This window comes from Astatotilapia calliptera, chromosome 3, assembly GCF_964374335.1.
Source record: "Astatotilapia calliptera chromosome 3, fAstCal68.1, whole genome shotgun sequence".
Classification (NCBI taxonomy): Eukaryota; Metazoa; Chordata; class Actinopteri; order Cichliformes; family Cichlidae; genus Astatotilapia; species Astatotilapia calliptera.
The window spans coordinates 23,776,763-23,797,613 of record NC_137424.1 but is presented as its reverse complement, the minus strand read 5'-3'; the positions used below and the strand labels follow the sequence as shown (position 1 = coordinate 23,797,613).

The window sequence follows — 20,851 nt, the reverse complement described above, 5'->3', positions numbered from 1 at the left end:
CAGGCCCTGTGCTGGTTCCTGAGGCCATCTTCAACAATCCAGGGCCTGTGCTGTTAGATAAATGCCAAACTGAGCCTTTGGGTTAGGGTATTATGCAAACATGCAGGTATGGTTATAGGATTGTCTTCGTAACTTCAGGTACTTGCCACCTAATCAGTTGAATCCATAAATTGAGACATTGTGCTGGGGCCAGCAGCTTACGGCCATACCACCCTGAGCACGCCCGACCTCGTCTGATCTCGGAAGCTAAGCAGGGCTGGGCTTGGTTAGTACTTGGATGGGAGACTTCCTTGGAATACCTGGTGCTGTAAGCCTTTCATTTTCATGTCATTGAACCGCTTTTGATCCAGAGAAGGGGTGTATTAAAAGACCAAAAGCAGCTGCCCATTAATGAGGGCACATTAACGACATTGCTTTTGGCTGTTTTCCAATGTCTTGTGCTGCTAGCTGATGCCACTTACACCACACCAGGGCCTGAGTGACCGGCTGGGGCCACTTACACCACATCAGGGCCTGTGGTTGCTGGCTGAGGCCACTTACACCACACCAGGGCCTGTGGCTGCTGGCTGAGGCCACCTACACCACACCAGGGCCTTACTTGCTATTGAGGCCAATTACACCACACCAGGGTCTGTGGCTCTTGCTCAGGCCACTTACACCACACCAGGGCCTGTGGCTGCTGGATGAGGCGACTTACACCACACCAAGGCCTGTGGCTGCTGGATGAGGCCACTTACACCACACCAGGGCCTTAGTTGCTATTGAGGCCACTTACACCACACCAGGGCCTGTGGCTCTGGCTGAGGCCACTTACACCACACCACGGCCTTATTTGCTTCTAAGGCCACTTACACCACACCAGGGCCTGTGGCTCTGGCTGAGGCCACTTACACCACACCAGGGCCTGTGGCTCTTGCTCAGGCCACTTACTCCACACCAGGGCCTGTGGCTCTTGCTCAGGCCACTCATATCACACCAGGCCCTGTGCTTCTGGCCGAGGCCATCTTCACCAAACCAGGCCCTGTGCTGCTAGCTGTGACCATGTACAACACACCAGGCCCTGTTCTTGTTCCTGAGGCCATCTTCAACAATCCAGGGCCTGTGCTGTTGGATAAATGCTAAACTGAGCCTTTGGGTTAGGGTATTATGCAAACATGCAGGTATGGTTATAGGATTGTCTTCGTAACTCCAGGTACTTGCCACCTAATCACTTGAATCCATAAATTGAGACATTGTGCTGTGGCCAGCAGCTTAGCGCCATACCACCCTGAGCATGCCCGACCACGTCTGATCTCGGAAGCTAAGCAGGGCTGGGCTTGGTTAGTACTTGGATGGGAGACTTCCTTGGAATACCAGGTGCTGTAAGCCTTTCATTTTCATGTCTTTGAACCGCTTTTGATCCAGAGAAGGGGTGTATTAAAAGACCAAAAGCAGCTGCCCATTAATGAGGGCACATTAACGACATTGCTTTTGGCTGTTTTCCAATGTCTTGTGCTGCTAGCTGATGCCACCTACACCACACCAGGGCCTGAGTGACCGGCTGGGGCCACTTACACCACATCAGGGCCTGTGGCTGCTGGCTGAGGCCACTTACACCACACCAGGGCATTAGTTGCTATTGAGGCCAATTACACCACACCAGGGTCTGTGGCTCTTGCTCAGGCCACTTACACCACACCAGGGCCTGTGGCACTGGCTGAGGCCACTTACACCACACCAGGGCCTGTGGCTGCTGGCTGAGGCCACTTACACCACACCAGGGCCTGTGGCTGCTGGCTGAGGCCACTTACACCACACCAGGGCCTGTGGCTGCTGGCTGAGGGCACTTACACCACACCAGTGCCTGTGGCTTCTGGCTGAGGCCACTTACACCACACCAGGGCCTGTGGCTCTTGCTCAGGCCACTTACACCACACCAGGGCCTGTGGCTGCTGGCTGAGGGCACTTACACCACACCAAGTGCCTGTGGCTGCTGGCTGAGGGCACTTACACCACACCAGTGCCTGTGGCTGCTGGCTGAGGCCACTTACACCACACCAGGGCATTAGTTGCTATTGAGGCCACTTACACCACACCAGGGCCTGTGGCTGCTGGCTGAGGCCACATACACAACACCAGGGCCTTAGTTGCTATTGAGGCCAATTACACCACACCAGGGCCTGTGGCACTGGCTGAGGCCACTTACACCACACCAGGGCCTGTGGCTGCTGGCTGAGGCCACTTACACCACACAAGGGCCTGTGGCTGCTGGCTGAGGCCACCCACACCACACCAGGGCCTGTGGCTGCTGGCTGAGGCCACTTACACCACACCAGGGCCTGTGGCTCTTGCTCAGGCCACTCATATCACACCAGACCCTGTGCTTCTGGCCGAGGCCATCTTCACCAAACCTGGCCCTGTGCTGCTTGCTGTGGCCATGTACAACACACCAGGCCCTGTGCTGGTTCCTGAGGCCATCTTCAACAATCCAGGGCCTGTGCTGTTAGATAAATGCCAAACTGAGCCTTTGGGTTAGGGTATTATGCAAACATGCAGGTATGGTTATAGGATTGTCTTCGTAACTTCAGGTACTTGCCACCTAATCAGTTGAATCCATAAATTGAGACATTGTGCTGGGGCCAGCAGCTTACGGCCATACCACCCTGAGCACGCCCGACCTCGTCTGATCTCGGAAGCTAAGAAGGGCTGGGCGTGGTTAGTACTTGGATGGGAGACTGCCTGGGAATACCTGGTGCTGTAAGCCTTTCATTTTCATGTCATTGAACCACTTTTGATCCAGAGAAGTGGTGTATTAAAAGACCAAAAGCAGCTGCCCATTAATGAGGGCACATTAACGACACTGCTTTTGGCTGTTTTCCAATGTCTTGTGCTGCTAGCTGATGCCACCTACACCACACCAGGGCCTGAGTGACCGGCTGGGGCCACTTACACCACATCAGGGCCTGTGGCTCTGGCTGAGGCCACTTACACCACACCAGGGCCTGTGGCTCTGGCTGAGGCCACTTACACCACATCAGGGCCTGTGGCTGCTGGATGAGGCGACTTACACCACACCAAGGGCCTGTGGCTGCTGGCTGAGGCCACCCACACCACACCAGGGCCTGTGGCTGCTGGCTGAGGCCACTTACACCACACCAGGGCCTGTGGCTCTTGCTCAGGCCACTCATATCACACCAGACCCTGTGGCTCTGGCTGAGGCCACTTACACCACACCAGGGCCTGTGGCTCTGGCTGAGGCCACTTACACCACATCAGGGCCTGTGGCTGCTGGATGAGGCGACTTACACCACACCAAGGGCCTGTGGCTGCTGGCTGAGGCCACCCACACCACACCAGGGCCTGTGGCTGCTGGCTGAGGCCACTTACACCACACCAAGGGCCTGTGGCTGCTGGCTGAGGCCACATACACCACACCACGGCCTTATTTGCTTCTGAGGCCACTTACACCACACCAGGGCCTTAGTTGCTATTGAGGCCAATTACACCACACCAGGGCCTGTTGCTCTTGCTCAGGCCACTTACACCACACCAGGGCCTGTGGCTCTTGCTCAGGCCACTTACTCCACACCAGGGCCTGTGGCTCTTGCTCAGGCCACTCATATCACACCAGGCCCTGTGCTTCTGGCCGAGGCCATCTTCACCAAACCAGGCCCTGTGCTGCTAGCTGTGGCCATGTACAACACACCAGGCCCTGTTCTGGTTCCTGAGGCCATCTTCAACAATCCAGGGCCTGTGCTGTTGGATAAATGCTAAACTGAGCCTTTGGGTTAGGGTATTATGCAAACATGCAGGTATGGTTATAGGATTGTCTTCGTAACTTCAGGTACTTGCCACCTAATCAGTTGAATCCATAAATTGAGACATTGTGCTGTGGCCAGCAGCTTACGGCCATACCACCCTGAGCACGCCCGACCTCGTCTGATCTCGGAAGCTAAGCAGGGCTGGGCTTGGTTAGTACTTGGATGGGAGACTTCCTTGGAATACCTGGTGCTGTAAGCCTTTCATTTTCATGTCATTGAACCGCTTTTGATCCAGAGAAGGGGTGTATTAAAAGACCAAAAGCAGCTGCCCATTAATGAGGGCACATTAACGACATTGCTTTTGGCTGTTTTCCAATGTCTTGTGCTGCTAGCTGATGCCACTTACACCACACCAGGGCCTGAGTGACCGGCTGGGGCCACTTACACCACATCAGGCCCTATGGTTGCTGGCTGAGGCCACTTACACCACACCAGGGCCTGTGGCTGCTGGCTGAGGCCACCTACACCACACCAGGGCCTTAGTTGCTATTGAGGCCAATTACACCACACCAGGGTCTGTGGCTCTTGCTCAGGCCACTTACACCACACCAGGGCCTGTGGCTGCTGGCTGAGGCCACTTACACCACACCAGGGCATTAGTTGCTATTGAGGCCACTTACACCACACCAGGGCCTGTGGCTGCTGGCTGAGGCCACCTACACCACACCAGGGCATTAGTTGCTATTGAGGCCAATTACACCACACCAGGGTCTGTGGCTCTTGCTCAGGCCACTTACACCACACCAGGGCCTGTGGCACTGGCTGAGGCCACTTACACCACACCAGGGCCTGTGGCTCTGGCTGAGGCCACTTACACCACACCAGGGCCTGTGGCTGCTGGCTGAGGCCACTTACACCACACCAGGGCCTGTGGCTGCTGGCTGAGGCCAATTACACCACACCAGGGCCTGTGGCTCTTGCTCAGGCCACTCACATCACACCAGGCCCTGCGCTTCTGGCCGAGGCCATCTTCACCAAACCAGGCCCTGTGCTGCTAGCTGTGGCCATGTACAACACACCAGGCCCTGTGCTGGTTCCTGAGGCCATCTTCAACAATCCAGGGCCTGTGCTGTTAGATAAATGCTAAACTGAGCCTTTGGGTTAGGGTATTATGCAAACATGCAGGTATGGTTAAAGGATTGTCTTCGTAACTTCAGGTACTTGCCACCTAATCAGTTGAATCCATAAATTGAGACATTGTGCTGGGGCCAGCAGCTTACGGCCATACCACCCTGAGCACGCCCGACCTCGTCTGATCTCGGAAGCTAAGCAGGGCTGGGCTTGGTTAGTACTTGGATGGGAGACTACCTGGGAATACCTGGTGCTGTAAGCCTTTCATTTTCATGTCATTGAACCGCTTTTGATCCAGAGAAGGGGTGTATTAAAAGACCAAAAGCAGCTGCCCATTAATGAGGGCACATTAACGACATTGCTTTTGGCTGTTTTCCAATGTCTTGTGCTGCTAGCTGATGCCACCTACACCACACCAGGGCCTGAGTGACCGGCTGGGGCCACTTACACCACATCAGGGCCTGTGGCTGCTGGCTGAGGCCACTTACACCACACCAGGGCCTGTGGCTGCTGGCTGAGGCCACTTACACCACACCAGAGCATTAGTTGCTATTGAGGCCAATTACACCACACCAGGGTCTGTGGCTCTTGCTCAGGCCACTTACACCACACCAGGGCCTGTGGCACTGGCTGAGGCCACTTACACCACACCAGGGCCTGTGGCTGCTGGCAGAGGCCACTTACACCACACCAGGGCATTATTTGCTATTGAGGCCACTTACACCACACCAGGGCCTGTGGCTGCTGGCTGAGGCCACCTACACCACACCAGGGCATTAGTTGCTATTGAGGCCAATTACACCACACCAGGGTCTGTGGCTCTTGCTCAGGCCACTTACACCACACCAGGGCCTGTGGCACTGGCTGAGGCCACTTACACCACACCAGGGCCTGTGGCTCTGGCTGAGGCCACTTACACCACACCAGGGCCTGTGGCTGCTGGCTGAGGCCACTTACACCACACCAGGGCCTGTGGCTGCTGGCTGAGGCCACTTACACCACACCAGTACCTGTGGCTTCTGGCTGAGGCCACTTACACCACACCAGGGCCTGTGGCTCTTGCTCAGGCCACTCACATCACACCAGACCCTGCGCTTCTGGCCGAGGCCATCTTCACCAAACCAGGCCCTGTGCTGCTAGCTGTGGCCATGTACAACACACCAGGCCCTGTGCTGGTTCCTGAGGCCATCTTCAACAATCCAGGGCCTGTGCTGTTAGATAAATGCTAAACTGAGCCTTTGGGTTAGGGTATTATGCAAACATGCAGGTATGGTTAAAGGATTGTCTTCGTAACTTCAGGTACTTGCCACCTAATCAGTTGAATCCATAAATTGAGACATTGTGCTGGGGCCAGCAGCTTACGGCCATACCACCCTGAGCACGCCCGACCTCGTCTGATCTCGGAAGCTAAGCAGGGCTGGGCTTGGTTAGTACTTGGATGGGAGACTACCTGGGAATACCTGGTGCTGTAAGCCTTTCATTTTCATGTCATTGAACCGCTTTTGATCCAGAGAAGGGGTGTATTAAAAGACCAAAAGCAGCTGCCCATTAATGAGGGCACATTAACGACATTGCTTTTGGCTGTTTTCCAATGTCTTGTGCTGCTAGCTGATGCCACCTACACCACACCAGGGCCTGAGTGACCGGCTGGGGCCACTTACACCACATCAGGGCCTGTGGCTGCTGGCTGAGGCCACTTACACCACACCAGGGCCTGTGGCTGCTGGCTGAGGCCACTTACACCACACCAGAGCATTAGTTGCTATTGAGGCCAATTACACCACACCAGGGTCTGTGGCTCTTGCTCAGGCCACTTACACCACACCAGGGCCTGTGGCACTGGCTGAGGCCACTTACACCACACCAGGGCCTGTGGCTGCTGGCTGAGGCCACCTACACCACACCAGGGCCTTAGTTGCTATTGAGGCCACTTACACCACACCAGGGCCTGTGGCAGTGGCTGAGGCCACTTACACCACACCAGGGCCTGTGGCTGCTGGCTGAGGCCACTTACACCACACCAGGGCATTAGTTGCTATTGAGGCCACTTACACCACACCAGGGCCTGTGGCTGCTGGCTGAGGCCACCTACACCACACCAGGGCCTGTGGCAGTGGCTGAGGCCACTTACACCACACCAGGGCCTGTGGCTGCTGGCTGAGGCCACTTACACCACACCAGGGCATTAGTTGCTATTGAGGCCAATTACACCACACCAGGGTCTGTGGCTCTTGCTCAGGCCACTTACACCACACCAGGGCCTGTGGCACTGGCTGAGGCCACTTACACCACACCAGGGCCTGTGGCACTGGCTGAGGCCACTTACACCACACCAGGGCCTGTGGCTGCTGGCTGAGGCCACTTACACCACACCAGGGCCTGTGGCTGCTGGCTGAGGCCACTTACACCACACCAGGGCCTGTGGCTGCTGGCTGAGGCCACTTACACCACACCAGTGCCTGTGGCTTCTGGCTGAGGCCACTTACACCACACCAGGGCCTTAGTTGCTATTGAGGCCAATTACACCACACCAGGGTCTGTGACTCTTGCTCAGGCCACTTACACCACACCAGGGCCTGTGGCACTGGCTGAGGCCACTTACACCACACCAGGGCCTGTGGCTGCTGGCTGAGGCCACTTACACCACACCAGGGCCTGTGGCTGCTGGCTGAGGCCAATTACACCACACCAGGGCCTGTGGCTCTTGCTCAGGCCACTCACATCACATCAGGCCCTGCGCTTCTGGCCGAGGCCATCTTCACCAAACCAGGCCCTGTGCTGCTAGCTGTGGCCATGTACAACACACCAGGCCCTGTGCTGGTTCCTGAGGCCTTCTTCAACAATCCAGGGCCTGTGCTGTTAGATAAATGCTAAACTGAGCCTTTGGGTTAGGGTATTATGCAAACATGCAGGTATGGTTAAAGGATTGTCTTCGTAACTTCAGGTACTTGCCACCTAATCAGTTGAATCCATAAATTGAGACATTGTGCTGGGGCCAGCAGCTTACGGCCATACCACCCTGAGCACGCCCGACCTCGTCTGATCTCGGAAGCTAAGCAGGGCTGGGCTTGGTTAGTACTTGGATGGGAGACTACCTGGGAATACCTGGTGCTGTAACCCTTTCATTTTCATGTCATTGAACCGCTTTTGATCCAGAGAAGGGGTGTATTAAAAGACCAAAAGCAGCTGCCCATTAATGAGGGCACATTAACGACATTGCTTTTGGCTGTTTTCCAATGTCTTGTGCTGCTAGCTGATGCCACCTACACCACACCAGGGCCTGAGTGACCGGCTGGGGCCACTTACACCACATCAGGGCCTGTGGCTGCTGGCTGAGGCCACTTACACCACACCAGGGCCTGTGGCTGCTGGCTGAGGCCACTTACACCACACCAGGGCCTGTGGCTGCTGGCTGAGGCCACCTACACCACACCAGCGCCTTAGTTGCTATTGAGGCCAATTACACCACACCAGGGTCTGTGGCTCTTGCTCAGGCCACTTACACCACACCAGGGCCTGTGGCTGCTGGCTGAGGCCACTTAAACCACACCAGGGCATTAGTTGCTATTGAGGCCACTTACACCACACCAGGGCCTGTGGCTGCTGGCTGAGGCCACCTACACCACACCAGGGCATTAGTTGCTATTGAGGCCAATTACACCACACCAGGTCTTTGGCTCTTGCTCAGGCCACTTACACCACACCAGGGCCTGTGGCACTGGCTGAGGCCACTTACACCCCACCCGGGCCTGTGGCTCTGGCTGAGGCCACTTACACCACACCAGGGCCTGTGGCTGCTGGCTGAGGCCACCTACACCACACCAGGGCATTAGTTGCTATTGAGGCCAATTACACCACACCAGGGCCTGTGGCACTGGCTGAGGCCACTTACACCACACCAGGGCCTGTGGCTGCTGGCTGAGGCCACTTACACCACGCCAGGGCCTGTGGCTGCTGGCTGAGGTCACTTACACCACACCAGGGCCTGTGGCTGCTGGCTGAGGGCACTTACACCACACCAGTGCCTGTGGCTTCTGACTGAGGCCACTTACACCACACCAGGGCCTGTGGCTGCTGGCTCAGGCCACTTACACCACACCAGGGCCTGTGGCTGCTGGCTGAGGCCACTTACACCACACCAGGGCCTGTGGCTGCTGGCTGAGGCCACTTACACCACACCAGTGCCTGTGGCTGCTGGCTGAGGCCACTTACACCACACCAGGGCATTAGTTGCTATTGAGGCCCCTTACACCACACCAGGGCCTGTGGCACTGGCTGAGGCCACTTACACCACACCAGGGCCTGTGGCTGCTGGCTGAGTCCACCTACACCACACCAGGGCATTAGTTGCTATTGAGGCCAATTACACCACACCAGGGTCTGTGGCTCTTGCTCAGGCCACTTACACCACACCAGGGCCTGTGGCACTGGCTGAGGCCACTTACACCACACCAGGGCCTGTGGCTGCTGGCTGAGGCCACTTACACCACACCAGGGCATTAGTTGCTATTGAGGCCACTTACACCACACCAGGGCCTGTGGCTGCTGGCTGAGGCCACTTACACCACACCAGGGCATTAGTTGCTATTGAGGCCAATTGCACCACACCAGGGTCTGTGGCTCTTGCTCAGGCCACTTACACCACACCAGGGCCTGTGGCACTGGCTGAGGCCACTTACACCACACCAGGGCCTGTGGCTGCTGGCTGAGGGCACTTACACCACACCAGTGCCTGTGGCTGCTGGCTGAGGCCACTTACACCACACCAGGGCATTAGTTGCTATTGAGGCCACTTACACCACACCAGGGCCTGTGGCTGCTGGCTGAGGCCACATACACCACACCAGGGCCTTAGTTGCTATTGAGGCCAATTACACCACACCAGGGCCTGTGGCACTGGCTGAGGCCACTTACACCACACCAGGGCCTGTGGCTGCTGGCTGAGGCCACTTACACCACACAAGGGCCTGTGGCTGCTGGATGAGGCCACCCACACCACACCAGGGCCTGTGGCTGCTGGCTGAGGCCACTTACACCACACCAGGGCCTGTGGCTCTTGCTCAGGCCACTCATATCACACCAGACCCTGTGCTTCTGGCCGAGGCCATCTTCACCAAACCTGGCCCTGTGCTGCTTGCTGTGGCCATGTACAACACACCAGGCCCTGTGCTGGTTCCTGAGGCCATCTTCAACAATCCAGGGCCTGTGCTGTTAGATAAATGCCAAACTGAGCCTTTGGGTTAGGGTATTATGCAAACATGCAGGTATGGTTATAGGATTGTCTTCGTAACTTCAGGTACTTGCCACCTAATCAGTTGAATCCATAAATTGAGACATTGTGCTGGGGCCAGCAGCTTACGGCCATACCACCCTGAGCACGCCCGACCTCGTCTGATCTCGGAAGCTAAGCAGGGCTGGGCTTGGTTAGTACTTGGATGGGAGACTTCCTTGGAATACCTGGTGCTGTAAGCCTTTCATTTTCATGTCATTGAACCGCTTTTGATCCAGAGAAGGGGTGTATTAAAAGACCAAAAGCAGCTGCCCATTAATGAGGGCACATTAACGACATTGCTTTTGGCTGTTTTCCAATGTCTTGTGCTGCTAGCTGATGCCACTTACACCACACCAGGGCCTGAGTGACCGGCTGGGGCCACTTACACCACATCAGGGCCTGTGGTTGCTGGCTGAGGCCACTTACACCACACCAGGGCCTGTGGCTGCTGGCTGAGGCCACCTACACCACACCAGGGCCTTACTTGCTATTGAGGCCAATTACACCACACCAGGGTCTGTGGCTCTTGCTCAGGCCACTTACACCACACCAGGGCCTGTGGCTGCTGGATGAGGCGACTTACACCACACCAAGGCCTGTGGCTGCTGGATGAGGCCACTTACACCACACCAGGGCCTTAGTTGCTATTGAGGCCACTTACACCACACCAGGGCCTGTGGCTCTGGCTGAGGCCACTTACACCACACCACGGCCTTATTTGCTTCTAAGGCCACTTACACCACACCAGGGCCTGTGGCTCTGGCTGAGGCCACTTACACCACACCAGGGCCTGTGGCTCTTGCTCAGGCCACTTACTCCACACCAGGGCCTGTGGCTCTTGCTCAGGCCACTCATATCACACCAGGCCCTGTGCTTCTGGCCGAGGCCATCTTCACCAAACCAGGCCCTGTGCTGCTAGCTGTGACCATGTACAACACACCAGGCCCTGTTCTTGTTCCTGAGGCCATCTTCAACAATCCAGGGCCTGTGCTGTTGGATAAATGCTAAACTGAGCCTTTGGGTTAGGGTATTATGCAAACATGCAGGTATGGTTATAGGATTGTCTTCGTAACTCCAGGTACTTGCCACCTAATCACTTGAATCCATAAATTGAGACATTGTGCTGTGGCCAGCAGCTTAGGGCCATACCACCCTGAGCATGCCCGACCACGTCTGATCTCGGAAGCTAAGCAGGGCTGGGCTTGGTTAGTACTTGGATGGGAGACTTCCTTGGAATACCTGGTGCTGTAAGCCTTTCATTTTCATGTCTTTGAACCGCTTTTGATCCAGAGAAGGGGTGTATTAAAAGACCAAAAGCAGCTGCCCATTAATGAGGGCACATTAACGACATTGCTTTTGGCTGTTTTCCAATGTCTTGTGCTGCTAGCTGATGCCACCTACACCACACCAGGGCCTGAGTGACCGGCTGGGGCCACTTACACCACATCAGGGCCTGTGGCTGCTGGCTGAGGCCACTTACACCACACCAGGGCATTAGTTGCTATTGAGGCCAATTACACCACACCAGGGTCTGTGGCTCTTGCTCAGGCCACTTACACCACACCAGGGCCTGTGGCACTGGCTGAGGCCACTTACACCACACCAGGGCCTGTGGCTGCTGGCTGAGGCCACTTACACCACACCAGGGCCTGTGGCTGCTGGCTGAGGCCACTTACACCACACCAGGGCCTGTGGCTGCTGGCTGAGGGCACTTACACCACACCAGTGCCTGTGGCTTCTGGCTGAGGCCACTTACACCACACCAGGGCCTGTGGCTCTTGCTCAGGCCACTTACACCACACCAGGGCCTGTGGCTGCTGGCTGAGGGCACTTACACCACACCAAGTGCCTGTGGCTGCTGGCTGAGGGCACTTACACCACACCAGTGCCTGTGGCTGCTGGCTGAGGCCACTTACACCACACCAGGGCATTAGTTGCTATTGAGGCCACTTACACCACACCAGGGCCTGTGGCTGCTGGCTGAGGCCACATACACAACACCAGGGCCTTAGTTGCTATTGAGGCCAATTACACCACACCAGGGCCTGTGGCACTGGCTGAGGCCACTTACACCACACCAGGGCCTGTGGCTGCTGGCTGAGGCCACTTACACCACACAAGGGCCTGTGGCTGCTGGCTGAGGCCACCCACACCACACCAGGGCCTGTGGCTGCTGGCTGAGGCCACTTACACCACACCAGGGCCTGTGGCTCTTGCTCAGGCCACTCATATCACACCAGACCCTGTGCTTCTGGCCGAGGCCATCTTCACCAAACCTGGCCCTGTGCTGCTTGCTGTGGCCATGTACAACACACCAGGCCCTGTGCTGGTTCCTGAGGCCATCTTCAACAATCCAGGGCCTGTGCTGTTAGATAAATGCCAAACTGAGCCTTTGGGTTAGGGTATTATGCAAACATGCAGGTATGGTTATAGGATTGTCTTCGTAACTTCAGGTACTTGCCACCTAATCAGTTGAATCCATAAATTGAGACATTGTGCTGGGGCCGGCAGCTTACGGCCATACCACCCTGAGCACGCCCGACCTCGTCTGATCTCGGAAGCTAAGAAGGGCTGGGCGTGGTTAGTACTTGGATGGGAGACTGCCTGGGAATACCTGGTGCTGTAAGCCTTTCATTTTCATGTCATTGAACCACTTTTGATCCAGAGAAGTGGTGTATTAAAAGACCAAAAGCAGCTGCCCATTAATGAGGGCACATTAACGACACTGCTTTTGGCTGTTTTCCAATGTCTTGTGCTGCTAGCTGATGCCACCTACACCACACCAGGGCCTGAGTGACCGGCTGGGGCCACTTACACCACATCAGGGCCTGTGGCTCTGGCTGAGGCCACTTACACCACACCAGGGCCTGTGGCTCTGGCTGAGGCCACTTACACCACATCAGGGCCTGTGGCTGCTGGATGAGGCGACTTACACCACACCAAGGGCCTGTGGCTGCTGGCTGAGGCCACCCACACCACACCAGGGCCTGTGGCTGCTGGCTGAGGCCACTTACACCACACCAGGGCCTGTGGCTCTTGCTCAGGCCACTCATATCACACCAGACCCTGTGGCTCTGGCTGAGGCCACTTACACCACACCAGGGCCTGTGGCTCTGGCTGAGGCCACTTACACCACATCAGGGCCTGTGGCTGCTGGATGAGGCGACTTACACCACACCAAGGGCCTGTGGCTGCTGGCTGAGGCCACCCACACCACACCAGGGCCTGTGGCTGCTGGCTGAGGCCACTTACACCACACCAAGGGCCTGTGGCTGCTGGCTGAGGCCACATACACCACACCACGGCCTTATTTGCTTCTGAGGCCACTTACACCACACCAGGGCCTGTGGCTGCTGGCTGAGGCCACTTACACCACACCAGGGCCTGTGGCTGCTGGCTGAGGCCACATACACCACACCAGGGCCTTAGTTGCTATTGAGGCCAATTACACCACACCAGGGCCTGTTGCTCTTGCTCAGGCCACTTACACCACACCAGGGCCTGTGGCTCTTGCTCAGGCCACTTACTCCACACCAGGGCCTGTGGCTCTTGCTCAGGCCACTCATATCACACCAGGCCCTGTGCTTCTGGCCGAGGCCATCTTCACCAAACCAGGCCCTGTGCTGCTAGCTGTGGCCATGTACAACACACCAGGCCCTGTTCTGGTTCCTGAGGCCATCTTCAACAATCCAGGGCCTGTGCTGTTGGATAAATGCTAAACTGAGCCTTTGGGTTAGGGTATTATGCAAACATGCAGGTATGGTTATAGGATTGTCTTCGTAACTTCAGGTACTTGCCACCTAATCAGTTGAATCCATAAATTGAGACATTGTGCTGTGGCCAGCAGCTTACGGCCATACCACCCTGAGCACGCCCGACCTCGTCTGATCTCGGAAGCTAAGCAGGGCTGGGCTTGGTTAGTACTTGGATGGGAGACTTCCTTGGAATACCTGGTGCTGTAAGCCTTTCATTTTCATGTCATTGAACCGCTTTTGATCCAGAGAAGGGGTGTATTAAAAGACCAAAAGCAGCTGCCCATTAATGAGGGCACATTAACGACATTGCTTTTGGCTGTTTTCCAATGTCTTGTGCTGCTAGCTGATGCCACTTACACCACACCAGGGCCTGAGTGACCGGCTGGGGCCACTTACACCACATCAGGCCCTATGGTTGCTGGCTGAGGCCACTTACACCACACCAGGGCCTGTGGCTGCTGGCTGAGGCCACCTACACCACACCAGGGCCTTAGTTGCTATTGAGGCCAATTACACCACACCAGGGTCTGTGGCTCTTGCTCAGGCCACTTACACCACACCAGGGCCTGTGGCTGCTGGCTGAGGCCACTTACACCACACCAGGGCATTAGTTGCTATTGAGGCCACTTACACCACACCAGGGCCTGTGGCTGCTGGCTGAGGCCACCTACACCACACCAGGGCATTAGTTGCTATTGAGGCCAATTACACCACACCAGGGTCTGTGGCTCTTGCTCAGGCCACTTACACCACACCAGGGCCTGTGGCACTGGCTGAGGCCACTTACACCACACCAGGGCCTGTGGCTCTGGCTGAGGCCACTTACACCACACCAGGGCCTGTGGCTGCTGGCTGAGGCCACTTACACCACACCAGGGCCTGTGGCTGCTGGCTGAGGCCAATTACACCACACCAGGGCCTGTGGCTCTTGCTCAGGCCACTCACATCACACCAGGCCCTGCGCTTCTGGCCGAGGCCATCTTCACCAAACCAGGCCCTGTGCTGCTAGCTGTGGCCATGTACAACACACCAGGCCCTGTGCTGGTTCCTGAGGCCATCTTCAACAATCCAGGGCCTGTGCTGTTAGATAAATGCTAAACTGAGCCTTTGGGTTAGGGTATTATGCAAACATGCAGGTATGGTTAAAGGATTGTCTTCGTAACTTCAGGTACTTGCCACCTAATCAGTTGAATCCATAAATTGAGACATTGTGCTGGGGCCAGCAGCTTACGGCCATACCACCCTGAGCACGCCCGACCTCGTCTGATCTCGGAAGCTAAGCAGGGCTGGGCTTGGTTAGTACTTGGATGGGAGACTACCTGGGAATACCTGGTGCTGTAAGCCTTTCATTTTCATGTCATTGAACCGCTTTTGATGCAGAGAAGGGGTGTATTAAAAGACCAAAAGCAGCTGCCCATTAATGAGGGCACATTAACGACATTGCTTTTGGCTGTTTTCCAATGTCTTGTGCTGCTAGCTGATGCCACCTACACCACACCAGGGCCTGAGTGACCGGCTGGGGCCACTTACACCACATCAGGGCCTGTGGCTGCTGGCTGAGGCCACTTACACCACACCAGGGCCTGTGGCTGCTGGCTGAGGCCACTTACACCACACCAGAGCATTAGTTGCTATTGAGGCCAATTACACCACACCAGGGTCTGTGGCTCTTGCTCAGGCCACTTACACCACACCAGGGCCTGTGGCACTGGCTGAGGCCACTTACACCACACCAGGGCCTGTGGCTGCTGGCAGAGGCCACTTACACCACACCAGGGCATTATTTGCTATTGAGGCCACTTACACCACACCAGGGTCTGTGGCTGCTGGCTGAGGCCACCTACACCACACCAGGGCATTAGTTGCTATTGAGGCCAATTACACCACACCAGGGTCTGTGGCTCTTGCTCAGGCCACTTACACCACACCAGGGCCTGTGGCACTGGCTGAGGCCACTTACACCACACCAGGGCCTGTGGCTCTGGCTGAGGCCACTTACACCACACCAGGGCCTGTGGCTGCTGGCTGAGGCCACTTACACCACACCAGTACCTGTGGCTTCTGGCTGAGGCCACTTACACCACACCAGGGCCTGTGGCTCTTGCTCAGGCCACTCACATCACACCAGACCCTGCGCTTCTGGCCGAGGCCATCTTCACCAAACCAGGCCCTGTGCTGCTAGCTGTGGCCATGTACAACACACCAGGCCCTGTGCTGGTTCCTGAGGCCATCTTCAACAATCCAGGGCCTGTGCTGTTAGATAAATGCTAAACTGAGCCTTTGGGTTAGGGTATTATGCAAACATGCAGGTATGGTTAAAGGATTGTCTTCGTAACTTCAGGTACTTGCCACCTAATCAGTTGAATCCATAAATTGAGACATTGTGCTGGGGCCAGCAGCTTACGGCCATACCACCCTGAGCACGCCCGACCTCGTCTGATCTCGGAAGCTAAGCAGGGCTGGGCTTGGTTAGTACTTGGATGGGAGACTACCTGGGAATACCTGGTTCTGTAAGCCTTTCTTTTTCATGTCATTGAACCGCTTTTGATCCAGAGAAGGGGTGTATTAAAAGACCAAAAGCAGCTGCCCATTAATGAGGGCACATTAACGACATTGCTTTTGGCTGTTTTCCAATGTCTTGTGCTGCTAGCTGATGCCACCTACACCACACCAGGGCCTGAGTGACCGGCTGGGGCCACTTACACCACATCAGGGCCTGTGGCTGCTGGCTGAGGCCACTTACACCACACCAGGGCCTGTGGCTGCTGGCTGAGGCCACTTACACCACACCAGAGCATTAGTTGCTATTGAGGCCAATTACACCACACCAGGGTCTGTGGCTCTTGCTCAGGCCACTTACACCACACCAGGGCCTGTGGCACTGGCTGAGGCCACTTACACCACACCAGGGCCTGTGGCTGCTGGCTGAGGCCACCTACACCACACCAGGGCCTTAGTTGCTATTGAGGCCACTTACACCACACCAGGGCCTGTGGCAGTGGCTGAGGCCACTTACACCACACCAGGGCCTGTGGCTGCTGGCTGAGGCCACTTACACCACACCAGGGTCTGTGGCTCTTGCTCAGGCCACTTACACCACACCAGGGCCTGTGGCAGTGGCTGAGGCCACTTACACCACACCAGGGCCTGTGGCTGCTGGCTGAGGCCACTTACACCACACCAGGGCATTAGTTGCTATTGAGGCCACTTACACCACACCAGGGCCTGTGGCTGCTGGCTGAGGCCACCTACACCACACCAGGGCCTGTGGCAGTGGCTGAGGCCACTTACACCACACCAGGGCCTGTGGCTGCTGGCTGAGGCCACTTACACCACACCAGGGCATTAGTTGCTATTGAGGCCAATTACACCACACCAGGGTCTGTGGCTCTTGCTCAGGCCACTTACACCACACCAGGGCCTGTGGCACTGGCTGAGGCCACTTACACCACACCAGGGCCTGTGGCACTGGCTGAGGCCACTTACACCACACCAGGGCCTGTGGCTGCTGGCTGAGGCCACTTACACCACACCAGGGCCTGTGGCTGCTGGCTGAGGCCACTTACACCACACCAGGGCCTGTGGCTGCTGGCTGAGGCCACTTACACCACACCAGTGCCTGTGGCTTCTGGCTGAGGCCACTTACACCACACCAGGGCCTTAGTTGCTATTGAGGCCAATTACACCACACCAGGGTCTGTGACTCTTGCTCAGGCCACTTACACCACACCAGGGCCTGTGGCACTGGCTGAGGCCACTTACACCACACCAGGGCCTGTGGCTGCTGGCTGAGGCCACTTACACCACACCAGGGCCTGTGGCTGCTGGCTGAGGCCAATTACACCACACCAGGGCCTGTGGCTCTTGCTCAGGCCACTCACATCACACCAGGCCCTGCGCTTCTGGCCGAGGCCATCTTCACCAAACCAGGCCCTGTGCTGCTAGCTGTGGCCATGTACAACACACCAGGCCCTGTGCTGGTTCCTGAGGCCATCTTCAACAATCCAGGGCCTGTGCTGTTAGATAAATGCTAAACTGAGCCTTTGGGTTAGGGTATTATGCAAACATGCAGGTATGGTTAAAGGATTGTCTTCGTAACTTCAGGTACTTGCCACCTAATCAGTTGAATCCATAAATTGAGACATTGTGCTGGGGCCAGCAGCTTACGGCCATACCACCCTGAGCACGCCCGACCTCGTCTGATCTCGGAAGCTAAGCAGGGCTGGGCTTGGTTAGTACTTGAATGGGAGACTGCCTGGGAATACCTGGTGCTGTAAGCCTTTCATTTTCATGTCATTGAACCGCTTTTGATCCAGAGAAGGGGTGTATTAAAAGACCAAAAGCAGCTGCCCATTAATGAGGGCACATTAACGACATTGCTTTTGGCTGTTTTCCAATGTCTTGTGCTGCTAGCTGATGCCACCTACACCACACCAGGGCCTGAGTGACCGGCTGGCGCCACTTACACCACATCAGGGCCTGTGGCTGCTGGCTGAGGCCACTTACACCACACCAGGGCCTGTGGCTGCTGGCTGAGGCCACTTACACCACACCAGGGCATTAGTTGCTATTGAGGCCAATTACACCACACCAGGGTCTGTGGCTCTTGCTCAGGCCACTTACACCACACCAGGGCCTCTGGCACTGGCTGAGGCCACTTACACCACACCAGGGCCTGTGGCTGCTGGCTGAGGCCACCTACACCACACCAGGGCATTAGTTGCTATTGAGGCCAATTACACCACACCAGGGTCTGTGGCTCTTGCTCAGGCCACTTACACCACACCAGGGCCTCTGGCACTGGCTGAGGCCACTTACACCACACCAGGGCCTTGTGCTGCTGGCTGAGGCCACTTACACCACACCAGTGCCTGTGGCTGCTGGCTGAGGCCACTTACACCACACCAGGGCATTAGTTGCTATTGAGGCCCCTTACACCACACCAGGGCCTGTGGCACTGGCTGAGGCCACTTACACCACACCAGGGCCTGTGGCTGCTGGCTGAGGCCACCTACACCACACCAGGGCATTAGTTGCTATTGAGGCCAATTACACCACACCAGGGTCTGTGGCTCTTGCTCAGGCCACTTACACCACACCAGGGCCTGTGGCACTGGCTGAGGCCACTTACACTACACCAGGGCCTGTGGCTCTGGCTGAGGCCACTTACACCACACCAGGGCCTGTGGCTGCTGGCTGAGGCCACTTACACCACACCAGGGCCTGTGGCTGCTGGCTGAGGCCACCCACACCACACCAGGGCCTGTGGCTGCTGGCTGAGGCCACTTACACCACACCAGGGCCTGTGGCTGCTGGCTGAGGCCACTTACACCACACCAGGGCCTGTGGCTGCTGGCTGAGGCCACTTACACCACACCAGTGCCTGTGGCTTCTGGCTGAGGCCACTTACACCACACCAGGGCCTGTGGCTCTTGCTCAGGCCACTCACATCACACCAGGCCCTGCGCTTCTGGCCGAGGCCATCTTCACCCAACCAGGCCCTGTGCTGCTAGCTGTGGCCATGTACAACACACCAGGCCCTGTGCTGGTTCCTGAGGCCATCTTCAACAATCCAGGGCCTGTGCTGTTGGATAAATGCTAAACTGAGCCTTTGGGTTAGGGTATTATGCAAACATGCAGGTATGGTTATAGGATTGTCTTCGTAACTTGTGCTGTAAGCCTTTCATTTTCATGTCATTGAACCGCTTTTGATCCAGAGAAGGGGTGTATTAAAAGACCTCAAGCAGCTGCCCATTAATGAGGGCACATTAACGACATTGCTTTTGGCTGTTTTCCAATGTCTTGTGCTGCTAGCTGATGCCACCTACACCACACCAGGGCCTGAGTGACCGGCTGGGGCCACTTACACCACATCAGGGCCTGTGGCTGCTGGCTGAGGCCACTTACACCACACCAGGGCCTGTGGCTGCTGGCTGAGGCCACTTACACCACACCAGAGCCTTAGTTGCTATTGAGGCCAATTACACCACACCAGGGTCTGTGGCTCTTGCTCAGGCCACTTACACCACACCAGGGCCTTAGTTGCTATTGAGGCCAATTACACCACACCAGGGCCTGTGGCTGCTGGCTGAGGCCACTTACACCACACCAGGGCCTGTGGCTGCTGGCTGAGGCCACTTACACCACACAAGGGCCTGTGGCTGCTGGCTGAGGCCACCTACACCACACCAGGGCCTTAGTTGCTATTGAGGCCAATTACACCACACCAGGGTCTGTGACTCTTGCTCAGGCCACTTACACCACACCAGGGCCTGTTGCACTGGCTGAGGCCACTTACACCACACCAGGGCCTGTGGCTGCTGGCTGAGGCCACTTACACCACACCAGGGCCTGTGGCTGCTGGCTGAGGACACTTACACCACACCAGGGCCTGTGGCTGCTGGCTGAGGGCACTTACACCACACCAGTGCCTGTGGCTTCTGGCTGAGGCCACTTACACCACACCAGGGCCTGTGGCTCTTGCTCAGGCCACTCACATCACATCAGGCCCTGCGCTTCTGGCCGAGGCCATCTTCACCAAACCAGGCCCTGTGCTGCTAGCTGTGGCCATGTACAACACACCAGGCCCTGTGCTGGTTCCTGAGGCCTTCTTCAACAATCCAGGGCCTGTGCTGTTAGATAAATGCTAAACTGAGCCTTTGGGTTAGGGTATTATGCAAACATGCAGGTATGGTTAAAGGATTGTCTTCGTAACTTCAGGTACTTGCCACCTAATCAGTTGAATCCATAAATTGAGACATTGTGCTGGGGCCAGCAGCTTACGGCCATACCACCCTGAGCACGCCCGACCTCGTCTGATCTCGGAAGCTAAGCAGGGCTGGGCTTGGTTAGTACTTGGATGGGAGACTACCTGGGAATACCTGGTGCTGTAAGCCTTTCATTTTCATGTCATTGAACCGCTTTTGATCCAGAGAAGGGGTGTATTAAAAGAC

At 56.4% G+C, this 20,851-nt stretch overlaps 13 non-coding genes and 2 pseudogenes across 13 annotated transcripts; all 15 read left to right on the top strand.

Moving 5' to 3' along the window:
• Positions 1–195: 195 nt before the first annotated feature.
• LOC145426768 (5S ribosomal RNA) lies at positions 196–314 on the top strand. Its single transcript, XR_013907484.1, has one exon. It is a non-coding gene; the product is annotated as a 5S ribosomal RNA (ribosomal RNA).
• A 935-nt stretch (positions 315–1,249) lies between these two features.
• On the top strand, positions 1,250–1,368 carry LOC145427395 (5S ribosomal RNA; annotated as a pseudogene).
• Positions 1,369–2,624: 1,256 nt separating this feature from the next.
• Positions 2,625–2,743, top strand: LOC145427232 (5S ribosomal RNA). The gene has a single exon (XR_013907964.1). It is a non-coding gene; the product is annotated as a 5S ribosomal RNA (ribosomal RNA).
• Positions 2,744–3,880: 1,137 nt separating this feature from the next.
• On the top strand, positions 3,881–3,999 carry LOC145426766 (5S ribosomal RNA). Its single transcript, XR_013907482.1, has one exon. It is a non-coding gene; the product is annotated as a 5S ribosomal RNA (ribosomal RNA).
• A 1,015-nt stretch (positions 4,000–5,014) lies between these two features.
• Positions 5,015–5,133, top strand: LOC145427740 (5S ribosomal RNA). The gene has a single exon (XR_013908282.1). It is a non-coding gene; the product is annotated as a 5S ribosomal RNA (ribosomal RNA).
• A 1,094-nt stretch (positions 5,134–6,227) lies between these two features.
• LOC145427739 (5S ribosomal RNA) lies at positions 6,228–6,346 on the top strand. The gene has a single exon (XR_013908281.1). It is a non-coding gene; the product is annotated as a 5S ribosomal RNA (ribosomal RNA).
• Positions 6,347–7,872: 1,526 nt separating this feature from the next.
• Positions 7,873–7,991, top strand: LOC145426997 (5S ribosomal RNA). Its single transcript, XR_013907720.1, has one exon. It is a non-coding gene; the product is annotated as a 5S ribosomal RNA (ribosomal RNA).
• Positions 7,992–10,224: 2,233 nt separating this feature from the next.
• On the top strand, positions 10,225–10,343 carry LOC145426765 (5S ribosomal RNA). The gene has a single exon (XR_013907481.1). It is a non-coding gene; the product is annotated as a 5S ribosomal RNA (ribosomal RNA).
• A 935-nt stretch (positions 10,344–11,278) lies between these two features.
• LOC145427331 (5S ribosomal RNA) lies at positions 11,279–11,397 on the top strand (annotated as a pseudogene).
• A 1,256-nt stretch (positions 11,398–12,653) lies between these two features.
• LOC145427231 (5S ribosomal RNA) lies at positions 12,654–12,772 on the top strand. Its single transcript, XR_013907963.1, has one exon. It is a non-coding gene; the product is annotated as a 5S ribosomal RNA (ribosomal RNA).
• Positions 12,773–13,989: 1,217 nt separating this feature from the next.
• Positions 13,990–14,108, top strand: LOC145426764 (5S ribosomal RNA). The gene has a single exon (XR_013907480.1). It is a non-coding gene; the product is annotated as a 5S ribosomal RNA (ribosomal RNA).
• A 1,015-nt stretch (positions 14,109–15,123) lies between these two features.
• Positions 15,124–15,242, top strand: LOC145427738 (5S ribosomal RNA). The gene has a single exon (XR_013908280.1). It is a non-coding gene; the product is annotated as a 5S ribosomal RNA (ribosomal RNA).
• A 1,054-nt stretch (positions 15,243–16,296) lies between these two features.
• Positions 16,297–16,415, top strand: LOC145427065 (5S ribosomal RNA). Its single transcript, XR_013907789.1, has one exon. It is a non-coding gene; the product is annotated as a 5S ribosomal RNA (ribosomal RNA).
• A 1,644-nt stretch (positions 16,416–18,059) lies between these two features.
• Positions 18,060–18,178, top strand: LOC145426641 (5S ribosomal RNA). The gene has a single exon (XR_013907351.1). It is a non-coding gene; the product is annotated as a 5S ribosomal RNA (ribosomal RNA).
• A 2,497-nt stretch (positions 18,179–20,675) lies between these two features.
• On the top strand, positions 20,676–20,794 carry LOC145427737 (5S ribosomal RNA). The gene has a single exon (XR_013908279.1). It is a non-coding gene; the product is annotated as a 5S ribosomal RNA (ribosomal RNA).
• Positions 20,795–20,851: the final 57 nt, after the last annotated feature.